The sequence below is a fragment of the Gymnoscopelus microlampas genome (genome assembly GCF_963454915.1).
Source record: "Gymnoscopelus microlampas genome assembly, chromosome: 10".
Classification (NCBI taxonomy): Eukaryota; Metazoa; Chordata; class Actinopteri; order Myctophiformes; family Myctophidae; genus Gymnoscopelus; species Gymnoscopelus microlampas.
In genome coordinates this window covers 46,312,295-46,338,447 of record NC_139947.1, presented here as the reverse complement: position 1 = coordinate 46,338,447, position 26,153 = coordinate 46,312,295, and the positions used below count along the sequence as shown (strand labels likewise).

Genomic DNA, 26,153 nt, shown 5'->3' with positions numbered 1-26,153 from the left:
GCAACCATGCAACTTCTCAATCTATTACAATATGAGAGACAGACGGAGAGAGAAAAACGGAGAGACAGACACAGAGAAAGAGAGAGAGAGAGAGAGAGAGAATAGTGTTGGATTGGAGCTGCCAAATGTTATAATCAAGACCAGTATTTTTAGAATTGGAACATTCCGGCTCACACACTAAGACAAGGAAGCAGAGATACAGTAAGAGAGAGGGTGAAGGAGAGAGAAACAGACAGATAACTGGCACTCGCAAGAAGGAAACATTTTATTAGCTTTATAATGTTTATACTGCAAGAGAGCGGAAAAAAAACTATTTAGCACAAAAAAATGACAATGTCTGCGGGTAGAAAATACCCTATGTGGTATGAATGGAAACTTTTGTGTAGATGAATTGACAACACTTTAAAAGTGTGCAAACTTGTTCCCTGGCAGAGAAACACACACAAACACACTCCCGTATAAGTACACACACAACATCCAAAAGTCTACACACCACAGGCACTTCAGACATCTGTACAAACAGCATAGAACGTATGTTTTACTTACGTTTACTGATGCAAGTGCTTTAGGCAGCGGACTGCTAAGTTGGCATCCCTGAATTCTGGAACAGGAGAAAACGCTCACACACTGGCAAAAACCCTGTGGAGTTCTGACTGACTTCTGAACGCTGTGTAGAATCTCTTGAGTCACAGAGTAGCAAAGCACAAGGTGGCTGTAACAATGACACAGCTATGAGAGCAGAGCTCGCACTGGATGCTTTCAGCTGCTATGTGTGAGAAGTGAATGTGCCGCTGCTGTGCGTGCGCACGCATTTATGTATCAAGACAAATGAACACAAACCTGAGTCTCTCTCTCTCTCTCTCTGTCCCTCAGGCTCATGCTCGCTCTCATCATGCACCTCCCACTGCTTGGTTAAGCTCCGCCCCTTCAACCTACCTCTTCTCTGGAATCAGGAAGACATGGCTGCTTCTAGGGAGCAGGATGTGGGAGGGGGGCGGGGGGGGCTGCGTTTTCCTCGCAGTCACCCGACTTTCCTGACACTTTCTCCCATGCTTGTCTCAGTTTAGCTCTGTGTCATAAAGGTGTTTTCAATAGCTGACAAACGCATAGAGACAAAGAATGCAGACAATGACTGGACGACTTCTGCCTGGCGCTTAGATCAAACTGTAAAACACAATACTTTCCCTAGAGATAAATTGTATCACGTGTATCTTGGGATCCACAAGGGAACTGCATGGCTCCATTGTGGATCTCAGACTTCATGTGGCCAGCCTGAGACCTCAGTCATTCAATGACATAAGTATGACTCCACATTGTTTTGCAAGGTTTCAGCCTGATCTGATTTCCATTGACTCCCTTTATAAAACAATTAAAGTAAAATATTTCTAAAAGTATAAAACATGTGCGAAAAACATGTGTTGGCAGTACAAAGTTAGCCTACTGGAAGTGTGCACAAGACATTTGGCCCGCGGACACTGGTCCGCGAACGTAGCTTCGGACACACAGACAGACTGGCCCTCCCTAAAAGACGGCTAGCCTCCTGCAGAGCCATGCCGCAAAAAAAAAAGGAATTCTCTGGAGTCGAGTATCTCGTCATCACTGCCTGGAGGGAAGTGATACAATAACATAGAAAAGCGAGTTGCATCAAAACTTCAAGGTGCTGCTGATGAGAAAATGTCATTGTGAGGCAGGTGTGGTCGAGGATTTCCCGTCATTCGGGCCAGTAAAGACACCAGTATGAGAGAAGTGATGACGTGTACTACCTATATCTGTACTAGGGGTGGGACGATTATCGTTATTATCGTATATATCGTCATAAAGAAACACTCACAATAATCGTATCGCAGGGATTTGAATTTATCATGAAATTATCTGTCGTACACTAGGATGAAAATAGCTTTTGTTGAGCTGAAAATTCAGTACCACTTAAACCCTCTATACTTTGATAAAACAAACCTGTAAATAAAAGAGTTTGGTACGTTCTTATTTCACACACAACTCGATTCGCCAAAATAGCAGAGCTACAAGCTTGTAGATCAGCTATTTTTGCCGAACGTTCCCCCCAGAATAGGGATGCTGGGTGTTCAATTGGTTAACAAAAGTAGCATTTTAAGTTTTAAGCATTTTTTGATTATCGCAATAATATCACTAATCGCGATATTTTGCCATAATAATCGTGACATGTAATTTTCATATTGTCCCTTCCCTAATCTGTACTGTAAGTGTAAAGTACACAGCAAAATCCCGACTGTTCTTTTGAAAGTGGACCCCTTTCGGGTGAATGTGTCTTTTCACACGTGTGTGTGTGCGTGTGTCTGTGTGTGCGCGTGTGTGTGTGTGTGTGTGTGTGTGTACAACGGTTGTCCGGTTGTTAGTGTATGTGAATTAATGGTTGTCTCTTCCTGCACAGTGGGGCTGAGCTACACTTGTTCCCTTGCAGTCCAAACATATAAATGGGTGCTTATTTAAAGGGAGCCAAGCAGGGTGGGGTGCCACCGGACTGGCCTCACTGTGGTAGAACATACACACACACACTCTAAAAAACAAGTGTGCACGCCACGACAGACATGCACGGCAGCACGCTGCTCTGAAACACTAACAAAAACATCTCAAACTCAACAAAGCACCTACGGATTACACAGCACACACATTTGCCCATGCTGTACACGCAATAAAATAAAGAAAACACACAAATGGATATCAGAGAGTAAGATACACAAACTGAAGACATGCGAAAATAAACGCTTCATAGACTCAAGCGCACTTACACACGTGTGCATACAGAAAGATGTAAATGTATGAAAGTAGTCTGCATTCTAACACACAGTGGGATGCAGTGCAACAAACATCTCAGCCAGAGTAATGCAATCCAACACCTTCTCACCACCTCTTTTAATAACAATTCATACACCCCCCCCCCCCCCATTCTCTATGGCTCTGTTCTGCTTTCTATCTATCAAATCTCTGCTCTTCTGAAGTGAACCTTTATGCATGGCAGGTTCATGTGCAGGGAAACATACCAGAGCCACTTGACAGGGAATGCACTGAGAAATACAGATAAGCTTAATTCATACTCCATCGCTCGAGGGTGTCACTACTCTCTACTTGCCAAAAAGAACTAGCCTGGAAACCAGATATTAGTCTGGCCATGCCAGGCTAAAAAAGAACAAATCTACAAGCTTACAGATCAATTCTTTTGGCAAGCAACACCGTCATACTATGGAGTATAAATTAGGCTAGCTGGAGTTGCTGTCTCCTCTAGACTTGTGTTTCCCACTTTCCTCAACTACCCTCTTGTCTTTCTCCTATATAAACTCTCCTGTCCTCTGTAAGTCACACCAATGCTGTGCCAGAAGGGCATACTTTCATGATAATACCCAGAGTACCTCATCCTGCCACCGGCGTTGGTAACACACATGCACGCACGCACGCACGCACGCACGCACTCACTCTCTGCAGAGATCCCCACCTGCCCAGGCTGGGAGACAGTGAGGAGGCATGTGGATAAAAGGAAGGCTCAGGGTGTGTTCTCAAATTATCAAAATAATTTGGGAGCAAAGACACACTGACATAGAGACAGGCTGCGCATTGCCACACACAGTCAGTGTACGGTGTCAGGATTTTGGCCTAGTTATGCATCCATGCATATATGCATACATACAAACAAACAGGCACACACGGCTGCAAACAGTTGCAACGTTCAGAATCTGATCCGTCAGCTGCAGAAAGACTTTTTATAGTGACCGGTGAAAGAAGATGAGGCCTATAAAGTTACTGCAGGGGCAGCTCCCCGCTCCTTTCTCACACCACAGTCATAAGCCCTGCCACTGGGCATGCACACATACGCACGCTCACACGTGCATTCCATGGATGTGACTCGCCATTCTGACGTCTCACATTACTGCTCATATTACACATTGGCATGCCCAAGCAGGCCCTACCTCTCCCTCTCTCTCAAACACACACACACACACACACACACACACACACACACACACACACACACACACACACACACACACACACACACACACACACACACACGGAAAATGGTATCAAACTGTCCATTAATGACAATAATTGCCTTGAAAAATCATTTTGTCCAAAAGAGAACATTCTTAACCGGAACTGAACAGCCTGAGTAAAGTGGTGTAGGACACAGGCTGCTAACTTAAACTGTTGCACAAACCCAAAAAACAAGGCCTAAGGTCCATCTTTTTTCCTCTTCTTTTAAGTTTACATTGGAAGTAAAAATGTGGTACCAAACGTACAACCTGTCACTATACGCCATTTTAGGACACCGGCTCGAGAATGACTTCAAGCTGTCAAATGCCCTTAGAATAAATTTCAACCTTTGCAAGTTTGCATTGCAAGTTTGAAAACTGGCCATTTGGAGAACAGGGGTTGGGTGACGTAAGGCGTACGTTGAAATTCAAATTTCAACAGTAGGGGCTTATTGGCACGAGCAAACACTGATATCCAACATACTATGTGTTGACAATCACGTATGCAAACATGCTGCAAACGCACAAGAGCAAATGTTTTGGGGGGCTTGTTTAAACATTGACAGCTCTTTGGCAATACACGTGACTTTGTTTTCAAAGCCCCTGATCCCGTTTTCTGAACCTGATCCACCAAAAGACAAACAATGCTGTGCCGTTGGAAGGAAAACTACAGCCATTCAATGGAAACAACCTGAGAAGCTTTCAAAGAGAGCAGCGTCATTCTTTTCTCCAGAAAAAAAACTATCCTTATCTTGAAACTTTCAAGTGAGAAACATTTCTCATAATATTCACAATTTCACAATGAAAAGCGCACCTTAAGAGCTACTGCACAAATTTCGGGAAGAGCTTGCAGTCCAAGCTAACACAGTGTTACAGATCTGGGACATAAACAGACAATGACATACACAGGCAATGCACAGAGACCGCCACAAAGAGTACTGAGACACACACAACCTACACACACATGCAGCACGGCTTGTTAGAGCACACAGCTCAGTAGGTCAGTGGTCCCTGGGCGGACTGGGGCAGCAGTAAATAATAATGGTTAAACCGTGGCGTGTAGCTAAGTGGCCCCCGTCAAAGCAGCCAGAGGCACCAGCAACAGGGCGGGCGCATCGCTCTCACGTGCTGCAAGGAATCACAACCATCTGGGAAGGAAAGAACGAGTGGAAGGAGGGAGTGAGGGAGGTATATAAGGGAAGGCTGGCATCCGGACGGCTGCTGTTTGAGTAGGAAGGGTGGGGCACGTAGAGAGGACATGGGAGATCCTGCCGACCTGATAAAATGCACACACACACACACACACACACACGCACACAATATACAAATACCCTTCACAGGTTGCAGCAGGTGTGTATGGATTACTTGCAGACAGATGGAACGTGCACACAAACAATCAAGAAGAAGGCCTCATTTCAACTTTCCTTTGAAAAACAGCCTGATGGCGCGCCGCGCGGGCCCTCGCATAACACTAACTCATCAAACCTGAAATCTTATTTTGTCTTGTCATCTCTGATCCAGCTTTTAATTTCCCCTCAGGGATGAATAAAGTATTTCTATTCTATTCTTAAATACTCATCTGTCTGTGCGAATCTGTGTCCGTCGGCGTCTACAGCTCCAGTCCTTCTGCATCACAAAAAAGGTCCTACTGGAACCATATTTTCACCCATGACAACTTCACAAGCAATGCCCATTATTTTAACGCCTTCTACTAACCGAAAAAAGTTTTCTGAAAAACTTCAAATTTGTATTCCAAAAAATAATAATAATAATGTTGCTATATAAATATATATATAGAAAGCAACAACTAATGTGACAGATGCTGTCCCAGATTGAAAGGTAAAAAGACGTATAGGTTACAACAGGACTAAAGCTGGAGTCAAATCTTAAAACCATTATCCTATCTACGTATCGTCAGCATTCTACAGACACACTAAACCTCAATTTAAGATTATTTTTAAAGGACAAATAATACATTTAACATTGTCATTTCTATAGAAACATGTGCAAATCAAGGACATTTACAATAAAAGGAAAACAGATGTTGTGGAGACAGACATGTATACAAGGTGGTTGTAGTACCGTGTGTGGCTCTCTAGTGTAAAGTGCAGTGCTTCAAAAGCCACATGTCCTGAGTATTAAAACCTCTCTGGCAGAACAGAAGTTATGTCTTAAGTTCCCCACCTCCACATACTGTAGTTTGCACGTGTCTTGACCTCCCCCAGTCGAGACATACACAGGAGACAGCCAGGAGAGGGCTCAGCCTGACCTCATTCCTTGGGGGTAGGGCTCAGAAGACGGGGAAAGAGGCTAGTCCGACTGGGAACATCCACAGGCCCATAGGCCCACATGACCCCTTCCTTCCTGTCTGGGATAAGTGGGCCAGAGGTGGCTTAAGAGAACTGAGAAAAGGGATGCGAGCAGAAATCCAGACTCCAAACTGGAAAACGGAGGCAGCAGCAGCAATACGCATCAGATTTGTTCAGTTAAAGTCCTCACGTGACACATGACACAATATGTTGTGTGTAGACTAATCATTACACGGCATATGGTCAAACTTAACAAAGGCTACAGATGTGAACTGAGCTTTTTATAGGATCTAGTATTGCGTTTTATATTGTGTACAAAACATATGTTACTACATTTACTATGTGGGAGTGTGTGTTTCCAAGTGGAGAATGGTGTATGTTTGTTATACAGTTATGTGGCGTGGCTATGTGCATGTGTGTGCATCACAACACTGCTTCTCTCACACCATTTGAGTACTTGCGTGCGTGCGTGTGTTGCAATGCAATCTGGCCCAGTCTGGTAGATTACTCGGCCTGGCGCGGCCTTCCTGACAAGCCGCGGTAACATAAGATGACCTCATCAGCACATGGCCGATAAACTACACAGCCATGCCAGGGCCAAACATTGAGAAGAGACCACACACACACATCCACACGCACGCACACACAGCATGTTCGTGATGGCGACAAGACATCCAAGAGAAGAGAGAGATAATGGGATACCGAGAAGGACAGTAAGAGAGAAGGAGAGAAGAGTTACAGTATGCAGAGAAAGATAGCAGAGGTGAAAGGGAGAAAGCCGGGAGCGAGCGAGAGAATGGGGAGAGAATGAGCAGAAGAATTATTACAGTGAGAAAGAGGGAGAGAAGCACAAGGCGTAGCCACACATCATATACGGACTGAGGCCAGTCCCTGACTCAGTCACTGACAAAGAAGACAATGACTAACACTTATCATTACTGCAATATGGGCGATGTGGGGATCTCTTCCCACGATGGCATCTTACTGTAAAGTTTACCAACAACACCCCACACAGCTTCTCTGTCAGTCTACCCTGGGAAAGGAAAAAAATAAGTGCTCTACGGGATTCAACCTTCATCATGGTTTGGCTTCGTAAGGGGGCCACACGTTGGAATAAAACCCTAACCTCTAACAGTCTCCACAGACAGACTGTGGAAAAACACATCCGCCATTATATTTTCCTATGCTCTGTTGACTGTTGCTGTACCAATATGCTGTAGCCGATAATACTACACCCTGACGACAACACTGGTGTGTAGTTGTGTTTCATTTTCTGGCTATATTCTGTGCAATGAATAGTAATAGTTAATATTCTTGAAATCGGGCTGGGCTGATGCAACATTAGATTTAGTGTGACTGTTTATTTGTGTATTTATCTGTGTGTCTGTGTGTGTGTGTGTGTGTGTGTGTGTGTGTGTGTGTGTGTGTGTGTGTGTGTGTGTGTGTGTGTGTGTGTGTGTGTGTGTGTGTGTGTGTGTGTGTGTGTGTGTGTGTGTGTGTGTGTGTGTGTGTGTGTGTGTGTGTGTGTGTGTGTGTGTGTGTGTACTCTATGTTAAACACCAGCTGCAATATTACCACCACTGACATCTGCTCCAGCCTTCAATTAGAGAGGATTCCCTCGTTTCGGGGCGAACCAGCTAAATTCACAACAGAGCAATGCCAATGCTGCCACCTAAATACCAAAAAGGAAGGAAAACAGCTGGTAAAAAAAAGAAGAAAACACCAGAACAAAATCGCTGTAAGGAAGTCTACATAGCTCCCTGCCACTGTGCTCTACAGCCTACACTTACACAAGCCAGCTAACTTCTCAGAAATGCAAACTATGTGCGATACATCATCATCAATTCATTCCAAACGATAAGGCCCGCATAATTACAGTCATTCTGTCTTTATGTGCTTAAGAGCACATAAGAAGTGTTTCCCAATGGGTCCCCTTGGGCCTGCAATAAAGCTTTGACACGTCATAGACGTCTAGCATCAGATACTCAACAAGCAAAGAAACTATTTATTGTTAACTTCCAATGAGGCTTTCAAGTGACAGTGCCTATCTGTTTTAAGACAGTAATGTCTGCTGCAACTAACAATCTAATACTCAGTATCTTTTATGCTGCTAGACTGTGATGTGATCCTCTGTGGGCAATAAAGCTCATCTTATCTTACCAATTAATCACCTTATAATCAACAAATTAACCCGCTCGCATGATAAGACGGCTGCACTGCTGTTCAAGTCCATTGAGAAAGCTTGCATGCTCAGGAATTAAAGGGAGGCTAGTATTACCGATGGCGTGTTGAATCAACAAATCCAATTCCATTACATAAGCAGGAGTCCATCTCCTGATTTGATAGTGGAAACTGAAAGCGTAAACTGTATGTAAAAGTACCCCCCCCCCCTCTCTCTACCACTGGATGGGAGAGTGGGAGATCATGGGACACTAGTGGGTTGTGTTGGGCCTCAGCCATTGGTTAAAACCCACATAAGCTTCTTTCCAGACTTTGCCTACTGTGGGCTGTCTCCCATTTGATGTTTCTCAGCTGCTTATACGAAGTAATAAGAAGCCTTGTTTTGTGGAAAAAGTCAAATGTGAATAGCAGAATGCGTTCTTCATCGTTGTTGCACGTGTTCTGTCAAGGACTGTTGGAAAACTCTGAACACAAGGTAAATTTTGCAATTTCTTTACCTCCATGGAGGTGTACCAAAATAAGCCAGAGTCTGTTTCCATTTAGGACCATCACCAGGCAACTTTGAAACCACTTTTTCTTTAAAGATTCACGCTAGGTCACAGCGAGCACCTTTTAAAAAGACACCACACTGACATGCTAACTGCCTTTTCAAAGCCATAGGGTGCACATTCCTGAGCTGGGAATGATTAAGAAAGAAAATTACAAGGTGGTATGTCTGTTGTTTTTTGTTGGCCAAGGGGAAGCATTCCAGAATTGTTCACACATTTTAGTGACAGTGACTGTGGGCCACTTCCGATACCAACAACACATTGTGAGTTGTGTATTTTTAGCAAATATAATGTTTGACCACATTGGTCTCACTCAAAAAATGTTGTGTGTCTTTTTCCCCAGGTACGGCCATCTGCGCCCTGTTCAAAGATCTTCTTTGGGGTCCTGATTAAAGGGAGAGCCAGTGAGGAAACAAGTCAATACAGGAAGGGACAGCTGATTTACCACCAATATCTTCTGTCCCTGTGCTTCCTGCTCAGGCGGCGGGGAGCGGAAATGACCCAACACAACCGCTGGGTGTAAATAAACCAGTATGGACACAGCATGGTGGTCCTACTATGGCCTTTAAAAAAGGCTTGACTCATAGTCATATTTCATGGTTCTGAAGTGGATATCCTCCACTATTACAAGACAACATACATCACACCTTTCTCTTCACTTATGGGAGGTTTTAGAGGATATCCTCCAATATTACAAGACAACATACATCACACCTTTCTCTTCACTTGTATGAATCATAACAGCCCAGGTTAGACAAGGCTGTGAAGACTGAGTGGTGTTTCCAAACAGCAATCATCTGCTAAAAGTAGCTTTACTAACACTAGGACCGATGGTCATTTCAGGAAAATGATGATTCAAAGAATGACTAAAGAGTCTTACAGGGCCTAAAGTCAAAGACAATGACCATTATGGTTTACTCCAGTGGTTCTCAACTTTTTCAGGCTGTGACCCCCAAAATAATCATATTTGAACTGGGGACCCCCCCAGGTACATTTGGATAAAATAGCAGATCTACAAGCTCACAACACCACTACGGCTATCTTCAAACGTTTTGCCTCTTTCTTATATTATTTGACAATTTGACCAATATTTGACCAGCTTTTACAGTAGTGTGATGATTACTTTTGATGCTGTAATCGTAACAATATATATATATACGTCTTAAAAGTGAAAGTCCTTAAATTGTCACTTCACTGTCATCTGGGGACCCCGGGTCACAGGTTTACTCGACTACACTCACTGTAGCCTAATGTGGATTTACGGTAAAGTGTTATGATGAAAAGGGAACGTTTGGTTCAATAGACAATTTAGGCATTTCTAGCACACACTCTTCCAGCGCTACTAAAGTAGTAGAGTAAATGACACAAACGACACGTAAATGGTCACATAAAAAGTGTTTTTTTCTTATATAACCTACTCGATTGTTGTTGTTTTTTTCCACTCACCAAGCATGTGAATTGACGTAATAATACACGTAACACGCGAAAAGTTCTTTAATCGTCATAAGTTTTATCTTAGTGCTACAGTTCATTCAAGTCAAAAAGTTAAATTTGATGGAAAAGGCAACGAAATCACACGTGTTTGTAGTTTGTTTGCATCGGTGCGTTTGCCTGTAAATACCATTAGGACAAATGACGTGAACGAAATGATAGGATAGCGCAAAACCAGACTCACCTAAACCAACAGCACCTTCTCAGCACAGTTCACCAAACGATTCCAAATAAAGGTGTTTGGGACAAAGTATTTGAAGAAGTATTTCGAGGTCAGAAAGATGTGATCGATACTGTACCCACCCACACTTTCTCAGTGGAGACTGGAGACTTTCGATGTTCGCGCGGACCGTACCAATCACAAACCACAACAACCTACACGAACGAGTTGTGGGTTTAATACACACTCTTTCAGACAATGAATCACCAAACAGCACACATATAAATATACATTCATTGTTATATTGATGTATTAGTCGCACAATTTGCAGCATCGTTGCACGTCAAATGGGTGTTTCTATGTTTTTCTAAACTATGAATTGAGGGACACCCCTAACAGGACCCCCAACTTGGTACGCTCAGGGTCCCGCCATTGGTCAGTTCGACTCCATTCATATTTTGGAAAATGCTGCGTGTCCGGTTCCCATAGCAACCACATGTTCTTGTCAAAAGAAAAGGCCCGATACAGTTGCATTAGCTCTAACCGTTTTTTCCCCTTACAGTACATCGTGTATCCCCCCCCCCCCCGAAAGCAACCAGGCACAGACATAACCCCCTGGCCCGATCAGTGGTGGAAAAAGTACTCACATTTTTTACTTAAGTGAAAGTATCAATACTGCAATGTAGAAATACTCTGTTACAACTAAAAATCCGGAATTCAAAATTTACTTGAGTAAAAGTACAAAAGTATTGGTATCAAAATGTACTTAAAGTACCAAAAGCAGAAAGTTCTCATTATGCAGAATGTCCCATTTCACAAGTTTTCAAATGTATAAAAACCTTTTGAAAATAGCAGATAACCTGAGAGATAACCCGAGAGTGTCCAAATGGAACCAAGGTTCCATTTGGTACAGGCCTGTAAGGGTCCTTTTGGAACCCTTCAAGGAACCCTGAGGTTCCCTGGACCCCACTTTGAGAGCCACTGCAATAGACATAAGTAAAATATTCCATTCATAATTTAGCGTGCAAATGTTGTCTATAACAACAAAATGTACAAAGAGTGAGGAGATGAAGTTATTACAGTTAAGACTATAGCCTACTGTAGCAGCGGAAGTGATAAACCTGGTTCAGGCAAGATCTGTATAAAGTTCATCTCTCTTAAGCTCTCCTTTACAAAAACAGTGTGCGTGTGACCGTGTGTGTGTGTGTGTGTGTGTGTGTGTGTGTGTGTGTGTGTGTGTGTGTGTGTGTGTGTGTGTGTGTGTGTGTGAGTGAGAGGGGGGTCTCTTGTTCAACTAATGGCAAAACAAGCTGGGGGATGAGCTAATGCTTTGGCAACAACCTGCTTTAATTAAGTAATTTGGGATGACCTCAACTTGAAGTAGAGTGGAGTGTTTTTCCCTCTAAACGTGTTCACGGAACGGAGAGAACACTAACCATGCTGTTCCCAGGAAAAAAATACATGTATTCTTCGCCATTAAAAACCCAGACAAGCTTTTTATTGTTCTTACAGTACTTTGCATGTGATAGGAGGAGCAGAGCATTTGCTTCAGTGATAACAACGATGATGTATGTTTGCCACTTCAAAAAGCAGGCCAGAGCAATATGTGTATTGGCTGTAATATCAAAATCAGAACGATAATATACATTTTCTCTTGATCACATGGAAATTAATATATTAATGTTAAAAATAAAAACAATTGGTGCTCTGGCCGCTCTACATTTACAATAATTATAAATTTGGTCCCCAAGTCCTAGTGTTTTTTGTCACTGTATGTTTGCACTTACGTGAAATTTGCATTTCACCCATCCCAGGAGCAGTGAGCAGCCCTAGGTGTGAAGCGCTCGGGGAGCAGTTAAGGGTTAAGTGTCTTGCTCAGTTTGACACTTTGCTGAGGGCTGGAATCGAACCTGTCTTGTCCCTGTGCAACCTCACTGCCTGAAGCACTACATACCCGGATGTAGTTCTAATCCCTGAGTCAAGCCACAGTTTGGTATTGTCTGTAAAAGTCTCAAACCAAGTCAAAAGACATTTCTGGCGCAGCAGAGAGAGTGCATGTGTGCATGAGCATGTTTTTAGTGATGAAAACCAGTTTGAAAACACACACAGCAGAACAGGGACTATTCATTTTTAAAACACAATACTTTTTAAAACCTCATAAGTCACAAGCTTTGTTGGCCTGGCTGTCTGACAGCATCGCTTTTATCGAGCCAAGAACAAGGGCATGACTTCCTTCTAACTGGAACACATGAGGGTTGTGTGCGTGGGTGTCTGCATTTGTCATGTTACATAACTTTATCAGCTCTCTTAGCTTTGGGCAATAAGAATAACATGGGCATCAAACACACACGCGCACGCATGCACGCACCCACGCACCCACCCACCCATATTCATCAAAACTTTCACTTAACTAGCCCTCAACCAAACGATCTGAAATCGCACATGGCTTTCGCATGACTTTGTTGTTGTTGTTCCACAACCCTTAACTCTGTCCATTCTCATACATTTCTTTCCTCATGTGTCCCATAGCCCGGAAGGATGGATATGCTATGGTGTTATTGGTTGCTGGTTGGTCGTCAGGGTGACTGTGGTGGTGTGTGTGTGTGTGTGTGTGTTTGGGGGGGGGGGGGGTTGCGCTCTGCTGTGCCAGGGTTGATTGATTGGTGTTTCCAATTGTCTAATTGTGCTCTCCTCTTTTATAGTAGCGTGCTGGACCTGGCCTAGGGCTATACACACACAATACCAGAGAGAATGCCAGCAGAAAGAGAGAGAGAGCTGCCATAATGGCGCAAATTAAGTTTGATTTAACCACATGAACCCTAGTGTCCCTATTCTGGTCATATAATAGGCAAACATTCAGCAAAAATAGGCGAACATTTGGCAAAAATAGCAGATCTACAGTACAAGCACACAACATGTCGCAACTAGGATATCTTTAACATACTCAAGTATGGCTTTTAAAAACTTTACACGCCACTGCCCATAAAGATCCATTCAAGGGTCAGGCTGACTCATTGTTTATGTTTCCACCTGCTTATTTGTGTTCTGTGCGATTTCCAGTTAGTTGGCAAAAAGCTCATTGGCGCTCAGACTCTGACCCTCGGCCAAACACACAGGACTTCAGAGAGGAGGAAATCATTCGGGGGCCCCAGGAAGACGACGCGTCATCGCTTCCCCTTGAGCCGCTCTTATTTTGGACATGGTGGCGTGTCACATACGGTAAAGGTGGAGAGGTTCTGTGCACGGTCACAGCTGAGAAAACCCTTCCGATGTATATGCTGGATGTTACGTACATTGTGATTTCACAAATGATGGGTTATTCATTGTGACAGTAAAATGATATACTGCAAAATTCTGAGTTGTAACATGATACAGTATTACGCAGCAAATGTCTGAGTGTCAATGTAATTCTAAGTGTAAAATATACATTCTCACTGTTAACACTCTCAGAGTTACAGTAAGTTTGCTGTGTATATGACAAGTTATAGTATTGTTTATGTCCTTATAGGCCCCATTCAGACACAGCTAGGATTCTGAGGACTGGTCTGTATTAATGCCTGAAAATGATGAACAAATGTGTGCTGGGATGCGTGCACGTGACAAATATCCTCATTTTTGAGAAAATGTATTCCTCCCTAAACAGGATCATATCAAGGCCTGTTTCAACTTTGCCCTCTCGAAAATACACAGCCAACATGAAAAAGGTGCACAGGTTTACACAAACAAAGGAAAGTCAATAGTGTAAACTTGCATTCCCTCGAGTGTTTTTCAGTAGAATATTACATCCTTCTTTCTAAGAAGCAAGGGAATGGAGGACACTATTAACATCACTCACATATATGTTGACAGCAAAAAACAAAGCAAATGGCTCTACCCACTGTACTTAGTTCCTGGTTAACACTTGACAGTGATACAATCTCAGAATGGATTCAAGTACTTGGCAAGCAAAAGCAGGACTGTATTCATGGGACTTGGGAAAGTTACTGTGATTCCTGCCTATTCAATGTGTTCAGTGGGCAATTGTATGTGTGGCGTACTCCAAGAGAAAACTATAGGCCTGAATAACACTACAGGCCTGAATGCTTGATCCCTTCAGTAATGGAGTGTGGGTGGCTCTGTCGTGCTGTGGGGTGCATTTTCCTGACATGGTTTGTGTCCACGTGTCCCATTAGAAGGAAGGGTCACTGCAAATCAATACAATGTTATACTGAGTGATGATCACCTCCCCCATCCACGGGGCACAAGGGGTCACTGAATGGTTTGATGAGTATGAAAATGATGTTAATCATACAGTATGCTATGTCCTTCACAGTCACCCATTTGAATATCTATGGGAGAATTTAGACCGATGTTGGACAGCGTTCTCCACCACCATCGTCAAAACATCAAACGAGGGCATGTTAAAATGGTGTTCCATCTCCCCGTAATATACTCATTAAAATAAACGAGCCGTGTTCAGCAAAAAGAAATACAGTTCTATTAGAATTGTGTGTTTCATGAAATAAGGCAGTGATGAAAGCATGCACTAAAATAAACACTATTATTACAGACTCGGCTGCATACCTATAATTAATTCCAGGTCAGTGGTAATGATGGGTACGGCGTAGGGACTTCAGTGGAACTAAACAATGCTGTTGCTCTAAAGTCCCTAGACCCGTTTTTCACAAAGAAGTAAAGTTACAATGAACATTTTCTCTGTGATTATCTATTATCAGATAACATTTTATCATATGACACTGAGCAGCAACAAAAATAGACACACAGTGCCTCATCATCATCTTTTCTCGGTGGATATGTTTCATCTTGCTCTCGTCTCTATCTGTTGATTTGCATTGATGCTATCGGACCCCTTCGCCCGGACGTGCGGTCGTATAGCTATTTATACGGGCAGTTTCCTGGCATTCAGGGTCCTGCAAGGCCACTGTTCGAAGTGGCCTGGCGTGGTGCGCTGGCGCTGGTACTCTGTCACAGGTGACAGCTCCTCTCTTCTCAGTTTCCGTTTGATTGCGCCTCCCTGTTGTTGTCTTACACAGCTTGGTCCTCATCAATTGCTCCACATTTCCCATTCACAACGCTATTTATGGAACGTCTTGAGTGTGGGGAGTTAAAAATAACACGGCTATTGTCAACTTTGTTTCTTATTATTCTTTATGTAATCAGGTTACATCAAGTGATGCCAGAAACTGAGAGGAAAAAAGAAAACACCTTTCCTGGTTATTCAGCCTGATTTATACTCCGTTGTTCGACGGTGTCGCTTGCTAAGAACTGATCCTAGGTCAGTGAGAGGAAAGCTGGATGTGGGGGAGGCACTGGATGATGGTGATCTTCAATATTTAATGTTCATGTTTTGTTTTGTGCTGCGTATGGTAGCATACTACTGAAGATAAACTACATATTGAAACTGGGACTGCGATGGAAGAGATGACCTACACTGAACTGGACCGCAGAGCACAGAACAGGAAGTACAATGCAAATGTGGATGAAAGATGAGAGCATGAAAGCAGTGAATTCTAAATCTAGAGAAGCGCCACCAAGAAAAACAACAGCAGTGCACACAAAAGAAAACATGACCCACGAAGGGGCCAGTCAAACACCTAAACTCTCAGAAAGAAACAGTGTAAGTCTGGGCTGCATTGGCGCTGTATTAAAAACGTGAGTTGTGGAGAGTGAAAATGCTCCGGCAGCAAACGAGACCGACCGCAGCGTTCCTCTGGGTTTTATAATGGTAGTGTATGTCTCTGTTACCTTCACACACTGGAATGCCAGAAAAATGGAAAAACTGACACAGGCACATATAAAAGGCAATTTTACTAAATTCGTCTCTGCCATGAGCTCATAGGCAAATAAAGACACCCCCCCCATGCTACACAGTAAAATCCTCAGTGTTAATTTGTCGTAACTCTGAGAGTTTACAAATGGAACTAAATGGACCGTCACAGGTCCATTTGGTTCCATTCATACACTCTTTAGGGTAAAATAATACTCAGGACTTTACAGTGTAACACATGCCAGAAGGCTCAATGAGGACTGTATCACTGAGGACCTTTCTACGCATGCCAACCTGTTTTGCATTTATTCATTTAAGTGCATGGAGGAATCAAAACATTAATTGTGAGCTTTGTGTGGAAAAGCACAACATCCCTCCACCCAATGACTCTCATTCATTGTAATAACCCACCCCCAAACCCCCCCACACACACACCCTCCCTCCCTCCGCTCCCTCTCAGCCACCCTCGCACCCTGCACGTTTCTCCCACAGGGATCTCTATATATGAAGCGTGTGTCTGTGTTTGTGCTACACACTCTGTGTGTGTGTGTGTGTGTGTGTGTGTGTGTGTGTGTGTGTGTGTGTGTGTGTGTGTGTGTGTGTGTGTGTGTGTGTGTGTGTGTGTGTGTGTGTGTGTGTGTGTGTGTGTGTGTGTGTGTGTGTGTGTGCGTGTGTATGTAGGGGAGCTGTATTCACGCAGATGCTAACATCTGAATCACAAACAACCGTGATCCATAGAGAGAGAACAGGGGGGCATCAGGAAAAAAGGATGTAATTCACTGTTTCTCAAACTTTTACATTTCAAAGACCCCCCATGACTCTCAGAGTTGGAATCCCCTCAAGGAACCCTGAGGACCTCATTTCAAGAAACACTGCTTTAATTGATAATATGTTCTTTAGTAGATTGAGTATCCGCATGTTTCATGTATGCGTGTGTGTATGTAGTATGCATGTTGCTTGCACACTTGTGTGTGTGCACAGAGATGTGTTGTGTATGCATCTGGATGGGGGTGGCCATGTGTGCATGCACGTGCGAGCCATTGCGTGTGTATGTGCACGTGTGTGTGTGTGTGTGTGTGTGTGTGTGTGTGTGTGTGTGTGTGTGTGTGTGTGTGTGTGTGTGTGTGTGTGTGTGTGTACAGGACAACGGGGCCAGCAGGCACGTGTGGGGGTGGAGGGAGGGGTAAAGGTCAAGGTTGACCATTTCAGGTCAGGTGATCACAGAGCGGAGACAGATGGTGATTTAGCACCGCTTGGCAGCAGGTTCCCTGGGGGACCTCAGAGAGACGTGCTGGGGAGCCTGGAGCGGGACTTGTGTCCCGCGTGTGTGTGTGTGTGTGTGTGTGTGTGTGTGTGTGTGTGTGTGTGTTGGGGGGGGGGGGGGGGGGGGGTTCAACACAGTGGTGGTGGACAAAGTACTCAACCCCAGTATTTGAGTCAAAGTATATCTATACTTTGACTTGTAAGCTCGGGGTCAAAGATTACTCAACTAAAAGTTGCAAATTTGTACTACTTGATTAAAGTACTGGAGCACTTGCTTTAAAAAAAAATACTTAAGTATTCAAAAGTACATAAATAATTCACTCGTCAATAAAATATTCAGTCAATCAATGATGAAAAGAGCAGATCTTGACAGTGATGTGGAGTCTGCTTTCTATAGACCAATTATTTGTTTACTAACATTGAGACACAGGTGATTGTTTCATGCAATAAATTCCCAACATATTGTTTCGGGGTGCGCTGGTTTCAGTTCCTTCAACCTCCTCTTGTGTGCTAGTGAGGCGCGTCCTAGCGAGACATGAGAGAATGGGTTTCATTTGGTGCCGGCCTGCGTGCGCATACTGGTTCTTATCAGTGTGATGTCGTCTGTTAAGGGGTCTATAGTTTTGGATTGATCTGACTGCTGCATTGTTTAAGACCCAGTCCTACAGTCGTACAACAAATAGCCAATCTAGACGACCTACAAGCTCACGACGTGTTGTGAGATTGTAGATCTACTATTTTTGAGAAGTTTTGCAAAATGATAAAAAAATATATTAAAAAAGAAATCACCTACAATGACGTGCCAAAACAGGGACGCCAGGTTGAAAGTGGTTAATGGTGCCCTGGGTCCAAAGAAGAGAGCAAATATACCTCATTCCAGCCTGATAAAGAAAGTAACATCAATAGAATGGACTGATGTCAAGCAACGAGAGACCGCGTCACAACAAATGGAGCATCAGGGTAGTCCAGCCAGGCATGGAAGTCAAGCTGGCCTCCCTGCTCAAACACCCTCCAATCACATATGGCCATGATCCTAATCGTTCATCTATTCTACGCAGTGACCATCACTCACTCTTACACACTCAGCATAGCTCGTCGCTACCACTATTGCCAGTTCATCAGTGATCAAACTCCCTCCACCTCTCCAGCCTCTTCCTGTAGTAGCATTAATGGTTTTCACTATATATGTCAGCATGTCAATGCAGTTTCATATGTGTGAGAAAAAGAGAGATAGACAGACAGACAGACAGACAAACAGACAGACCTTTATTGAGCCTAAGAGGGAAATTCAGTTTCCATGGCAGCACTACAGCATGGAACACAGGACAGATACAGATCTACATCTAAGCTTCAAGAGTAAAACATAATAATAAGAAAGGCATAAGGTATAATGTATCAGGTTCTTTGTAGCATTTCTCTTTTAATATCTGTGTATCTTTAGGCTCTGCTTCGGGTGGTTTGAGATCTCAGAGTCTGTCATGCTTGTGCACATTGTTCTGGAGCATCCCGGGAGCAGAGCCACACCGCCAAATACAATGCAATATCATTGCAATAAATGTTTTTCATCTTGACGAGAGTGTCTGATTGAACTACAGCGCAATACTTTTTGTGTGCAGATTAGACGTCAACTGTGTTGCAACAAGGTAGTAAATCTAAGAGCAATTTGGCTTGCAGGCGAAAACACAGTCTGACAGCAGCGCAGATCTGTGCCAAAGGTTAACGCAAACTCATAAATAAGATCTATTTTCTGGATCCCTCCCTTCCCCGCTTCATCCGCCCCTCTGTCCGCACCACTCCCTCCATACACATCCACTTCCCCTCCATCCAGACAACCAGCTGCTGCTCCACACCTCCGAATGAATGAGGGCTGATCCCTGGAGAGGAAAGTGGGTACACAGGGAGAGGAGAGGAGAGCATAGGAGAGGAGAGGAGGAGAGCTGGATGTGGGGGAGGCACTGGATGGATGAGACGAGACACGTTGGGTCACAGGGTGAAGCCCCACATGCGTCAGGGGGTTCTTTTGTGTTTCTCTGCTGTGAGGTCACATAATCGCCACCGCCTCCAGAACACGCGTGAAGCACTCACACCCTGCACAATCATTTGGGGTTCCTGTTATGCACACACCCTACTCAAACTGACTCTGGGGGATCTCTGTTGCACGCAAGAGCACACGCACACGCGCACACACACGCAAGCGCACACACACACGCAAGCGCACACACACACACACACACACGCACACACACACACACACACACACACACACACACACACACACACGACACACACACGACACACACACACACACCCACGATGAGATGGCTTTGTGGTTCCAAGTCTGACACACACATACACACAGACAAACCCACAGACTCATTATGGGGTGGAACGACAGAGATAGGGTTCAGAGCCTGAGGGATTAGGGGGTGTTGAACGCATACGTTTTCCCCCAGGAAGAGATGAGTCATAATCACCCCCTTCTGTCACTCTCCTTATCCTCCACTCCTTTCTCCAACACCCACCCCTCCCCCACTGTTCATGTCTCTCCTCCATCTTCTGCCCTACTTTACATTTTACAGCTATCAGTGGGCAGGTGGGTTTGCATTCTGTGCAATGTTCAGTGGCGGAAGGTAATGAAATACATGTACTTGAGTACAGTACTCAAGCACATGTATCCTCCTTTAAGTACATTTCATCTGTACAGTACTTGAGTATTCATATTTTGGACACTTGTGACTTTAACTCCTCTTTTGACTCCACTACCTTTGTAGGAAGGGAAAAAGTAGGCTACATTTTGAATTAACCACTTAAGCCATATTTCAAATATAGTGAAAATAGCACATCTACAAGCTCACAATGTGTCACGGCGCATTGTGTGTATTTTCACTATTATTTACATCTTTTGAACATTTCTGGAAAATCTTAGAATTTTGGGGGGAAGATTCAAAATTTCAATGCAGCAACGTGTTGATTTGAAAAGAAAATACACTTTGTAATAAGTCATTTTGAAAACGTAAGTATTTTTAAAAGCAAGTTATCAAGTACACATTTTCACTAGTTGAGTAATATTTGACCAGGAGTATCTATACTTTGACTCAAGTACTGGGGTTATGAGTACTTTGTCCACCACTGCATTTGTATCAGTGAGCAGGTACAGTAGGTGTGCAATGTTCCACTTTGGCCAGAGTGCATGGCTGTTGAACTGAAGGATGCATCAGCTGTTGTGGACGGGATTGACCCTGTGTCAATCTGGCTACAGGGCGGTCTCCTCCTATAGACCGCCCTGCAGGTTCAGTGACTCCATCGAGCAATCCATCCATCATCCTCTCTTCTGTCCCACTCGGAACATCTTTTCTCAATTCCCCGCCTTCACTATAAATCACCCACCCTCCAGATTGTCATCACAGATCGTCTCACTGTCTCACTGCAATTCAACCCTCTCTAAACAGATCCAGAATTCTACCATTACGACCCCATTCAAAAATATATAAGGATCTCCTGACTTTCGACAGTAGGCTACCCCCAATAATAAAATGATGGAGACTTGGGAGGCTGAACTTGGGCTGACATTCGATGACAGCTGATGGGATGCTGTTAAATACTTTCCACACAAGCGCAACCTGTGCACGCTTCACTCTTATACAATTTAAGGTACTATTTAGAGTTCATTACTTCAAATGTGTTCATTACTTCAATGTGTCCGGGTAGCTCAGTCGGTAGAGCTCTCGCCTTCAGACCAAAAGGTAATGGGTTCGAATCCCGGGCACCGCCAACTCAGCGCATGAGTAGCACGGCTTGGGTGCGGCAAGTCGTGCGGTAAGTACTGGGAGCTGAGGATAGGTGTGGCGCTCCACCTCAGCAATCCATCTCCCAGGGGTCTAGTGCATTGTAACAGGGACAGACTCCTGCGTGTTCCTCGGCTGATACCGACAATAAGCCACCTCCCGACCAACTTATTACTTCAAAGCTAAACTGTCGCAAATATATCCTGATGTGGCAGAGTTGTGACAAATGTCATTCTTCACCTTGTAATTTAACCCACATGTTTTATTCATGTCCGCTTTTAGTTAATTTCAGGAAAAACTACTTTGACGCAATGTCCAAAATATTCACAATCTCTGTTAATATTTCTCCACATACTGCTATCTTTGGGGTTCCAGAAGACTATGCACGGTTCACTCCCAGACAATTAAAGGTTTTGACTTTTACTTCTTTATAGCAAGACGCCATCTTCTCCTCCAGTGGAAGTCTACTAAGCCTCCCTGTAGTACGTGGCTTAATGAAGTAATGTCCTTTTTAAAATGAGAAAGAATCAGATATTCTGTCAGAGGTAATCTGACTACATTCCAAAAGAAGTGGGTTATTCTTCTTACATTTTTTTATTCCCTCTAATCTACTGTATATTCAATGATTGAGTCCCCCCCCCCCCTTTCTTTTCTTACCTTCTGGTGTTTTTTATGTGTGTGTTTAAAGAAAGGAGAATACAGCTTGTGTTGATGATGAGAAGTTGTCGTTCCATGTTTACCTGAATATGCCTATGTGTGCAGTCATGCCGGTGAGAAATGACACTGTTTTTGTGCCTACCTTATAATAAACATATTAATGGAAAAAAACAAAAATAATTCTATCATTACATACAGAATATCTTTTCCTGTCATTAAAACAACAGAAAACTCATCAGCTCTATATGCACCCTACCTCCTCTACCACCACCGTGGGACAGATGATGCAAAGAGTGTAGCATGAGCCAGACTATGGAGTGCAGTGTGAACTCCCCCACTGAATTCAAATACAAAGCACTTTGCCAAAGAATATATGAATTATGGATCAAAAGCAAAATGAACTAGAAAGGTGCACTCAGTAGAGCACAAATCAACGCCATGAGGCATGCCCTTAAAATAATACTGTTAACGTGATGACAAATCAGGAATCAACTTTATTGTCACATCACAGGTTTACAGGTGTAAAGTCCATAGCCTGGTGGTACGCTTATCCCATAGCTTGGAGGGACGCTTCCTCTACCATTATAAATTAAAGAAAATTACGTAGTTGTCATTACCAGTGCGAACCAGATATGATGCTTATCGGCCTTGTAGTTTGTGATAGTAGCTGCGGACAGACACAGACACACAGATACGGCCGAATGCACGATCTCCACCCGGCAGAATTAAACCAAAAAGGTAGCACGTGGCTTCATACATCTGTCTTTCTTACTTATAAACTACAATGATTGTGGTGCCATTGGCACAGATTTTAGCCTGAGAATCCTGGATGTTGTGTTCCATCTGTGTGTCTAGTGCGGACAAAAGCTTGTAATTGTATGTTGAATCACAAAAACGGGTTCAACTCTGGTCATTTGCTTTGGAAATACTTGTTCCACTGTTGAGGGGAAAAAGCAAAGTCACAAAACTCTGGTAATTTGCGGGCCAACAGGATAACATTGTGGTAACTTTCCAAAGGTTTAAATATAATACCACATTGTTCACTGTGAGTTGCATATCAAGGTTGTGTACTATCCATGGGAAGAGAATTTGAGCAGTACCAAACTAACAGCAAATCACTGCTATAAGCCAAGAAAAGAAAATAACCTAGTGATATTACTGATCTCTCTCTGTATGGTAACATATCTCATTCAAGAGGATGATCTGCGGTGCTTTGTGGATGATTCTGGCAATGCCACACTCTGCTTCTCTCTTCCACTCAACTTCAGACATCTCCCTGGATATTGTAACCTGTTAGAGGGACAATGCAGACCGAGTTTCTGTCAGAAGTTTACTCTGGGGGCCCTCGAAAAGCTGCACATCACAGCCAATTGTTTGACAAGAGTCTCATATTTAGATTGATGTGATTTGTGTTGTATATTGGTAATCGATCTGTCTCTCTTAGTGCGCCAGTTCCCCACCCCCTCCCCCTCAATGAATGCTACAGTACAATCATCCCGACTGATGATTGTAGCATACAATCCAAATGAAAAAAGCAACCCATATTACGCTAAAACAGAATTATGAACATATTCAAATAAGATTTTGATTCTAAATTTATATATATATAATTTAAGGGCTGCCATGCTAAATCAAGCAAAAATGAAAGTAAAAAAAGAGATTGGGTCGGAAGACTATGGGTGACCATGTGACCGTCCCATTACTAAAGGTCCCACATTCAATCCCCCAACCGGAGCCATGTGTTCTTAAGCAAAGCATCAAAGGCATACCCCTAAACATGAGAGTGTCTGTTAAATGCCTGACAACATAAATGTCTTAACAGGCAAATATCACAACACACTGACGCTAAACTAAAACCTAAATTGCACAATAGAGACGGTACAATAATATATCTTTAAGGAAGGCTGTCAAAGACAACATGGTGACATGTGTGGTGTGTGCATTAACCTCGGGGAAGGCCATGATCTTATCGTGGATGGCAGCAGCTATGGCAGCATGCTCCACCTTGCAGTCTGCTGACTCTGAGGCAGAGTTAAGGCCATTGTGAATGTTGTACCAGATGTTGTTGAAGAGCATGGTGTCCTGTGGGACCACACCAAAGTGGGCTTGCAGAGATGCTTTTCCTGTGGAACAAGAAGAAAAGGAAGAGACGCAATTTGCAGATGCAGCAAAAAGCCATAGTCACAAACCAGAAGTCTGAAAGAAAAGCCTGTGTTGCTTGAAGTGTCACTGCATAAAAGCCTTTAAAGGAAGCTGTTTGGTGAACGGATCTTTCTGCTCTAATCTAGAGGTTGTAGACAACCAAATGCTTCCTCTGATACATTATGGAGTCAACAGATGTGTCTGTCACCAGATAGTGTCACACTGGGAGAGCGTAATGTGCCCAGAGGTTCATGCAATTTCCCCCAGATCCCCTCCCTGCTGAACTAGCCAACCAGTAGGCTAGTGCAGCGACGACACATAAAATGTCATTTTATTTACTAGCAAGTAGTAGCTATACTACTCAATATAGTAATGAGTAGTGTAGCCTCCCTGAACATCATGTAAACGGAAGATCAGACGAATGCTGGTGCTCTTGCCAGACCCTGAATGCCAGACCTATGGGATGGCATGGAACATGTTGGTCACAACCATTGATCAGATCAGCACAATCTGTGGACTTTTGAGGATCTTTTATTGAAAAATCTAAGGGTGGAGCTTACTGGTCAAAGTGACAGATGTGTTCGTTATGAGTTGTGTACGCAAGTTTCATGGCTGTAGCCTGTAGGCCAAACGAGGCATGACTTGTACCTGTTCAAAGTTCTCATTTTCAAACGATTGCTATAGCGCCCTCCTTTGGCCAGTTGGAGGAAGATTCGTTTCAGCGCTATTTGGCATGACCCTCTACAATACTGCAAAGTTTCATAAAAATTCTGCATTTATATAGTTGGGACAGAAGAATATTTTTTATAAACCTGCAAGATTCATTGGCTCAAGGAGGGATTTTAGATATTGGTCCAAAGTCTGTGTGTTGACAGTTTTGTGCAGATTGCACAAAAATCCCAGGAGAAATTTGAATTTAACAGTTTTTCATATAATTCGAAATAGCAGAAGATCTAAAGGTCAGAGGTCAAAGGTCACTCATCGTGGCAAAGTCATTCCTCTTCATTATGTGTAATGAAGTTTCATTCCTATAGGTCAAACGGTTCATGAGCTATTTTAAACTACCGTAGCCGCTGTAAATGTGAAATTAATCAGTATTGAGCAAATGCCAGACCTATTTCTCACCCAAATGTTATCAGAAACTTATTTTCCCAGTTTGCAAAGAAGGTTGCCTGTATTTTCACAATTTACACGCACGCACACACGCGCACACACACACACGCACACACGCACACACACACACACACACACACACACACACACACACACACACACACACACACACACACACACACACACACACACACACACACACACACACACACACACACACACACACACACACACACACACACACACACACGTTTGAAAAACGAAAATGCGCACAAATCAAACCCGAGGGCTTGACAGGAAAAAGCCTGTGAGAAGTACCTCTTCATCTTCCTCAAATAGTCTCAACATGCCTTTTCAATGAATGAATTATGGAATATTCTGTGGTAAGAAGGTAAACACAAACCAAGAGTATTAAACATTTTTCCACAAGCATAAAGCTTGTACAGCACCCACCCATTAAAAGAGAGAGTTGCGACACTCTTTGATCTTGCCGTGACGTGATCACGTGGTTCATGTATTGAGTGTGCTTCATCAACTATCATTATGAGGAATCAATTCCCTAGAATTATATAGTTGTCATTGACAGACTTGAACATTATTTGGTAATTGATGTCCTTGTCCTCCTGGCAGCGTGCACAAGAAATATGACGCTGATCAGCCCAGCAGTTTTCAAACACACAAACGATCACACCTGCCTACTTGGCAGAGATAATACTGAAAGGTGTGGAGTTGT

At 43.4% G+C, this 26,153-nt stretch overlaps 1 protein-coding gene across 2 annotated transcripts in view; it reads right to left on the bottom strand.

Moving 5' to 3' along the window:
• The window catches only part of LOC311054428 (protein FAM110A), a 25,372-nt gene extending 14,576 nt beyond the window's left edge, over window positions 1-10,796 (bottom strand). The window contains exon 1 of one of the 2 annotated variants that reach the window (XM_084070393.1): window positions 10,718-10,796. The gene's annotated coding sequence lies outside the window, so the exon portion shown is untranslated. Of the gene's footprint in view, window positions 1-546; window positions 842-10,717 lie in introns of those variants that run through there. The other variant, XM_084070392.1, reaches the window with a different exon arrangement.
• Window positions 10,797-26,153: the final 15,357 nt, after the last annotated feature.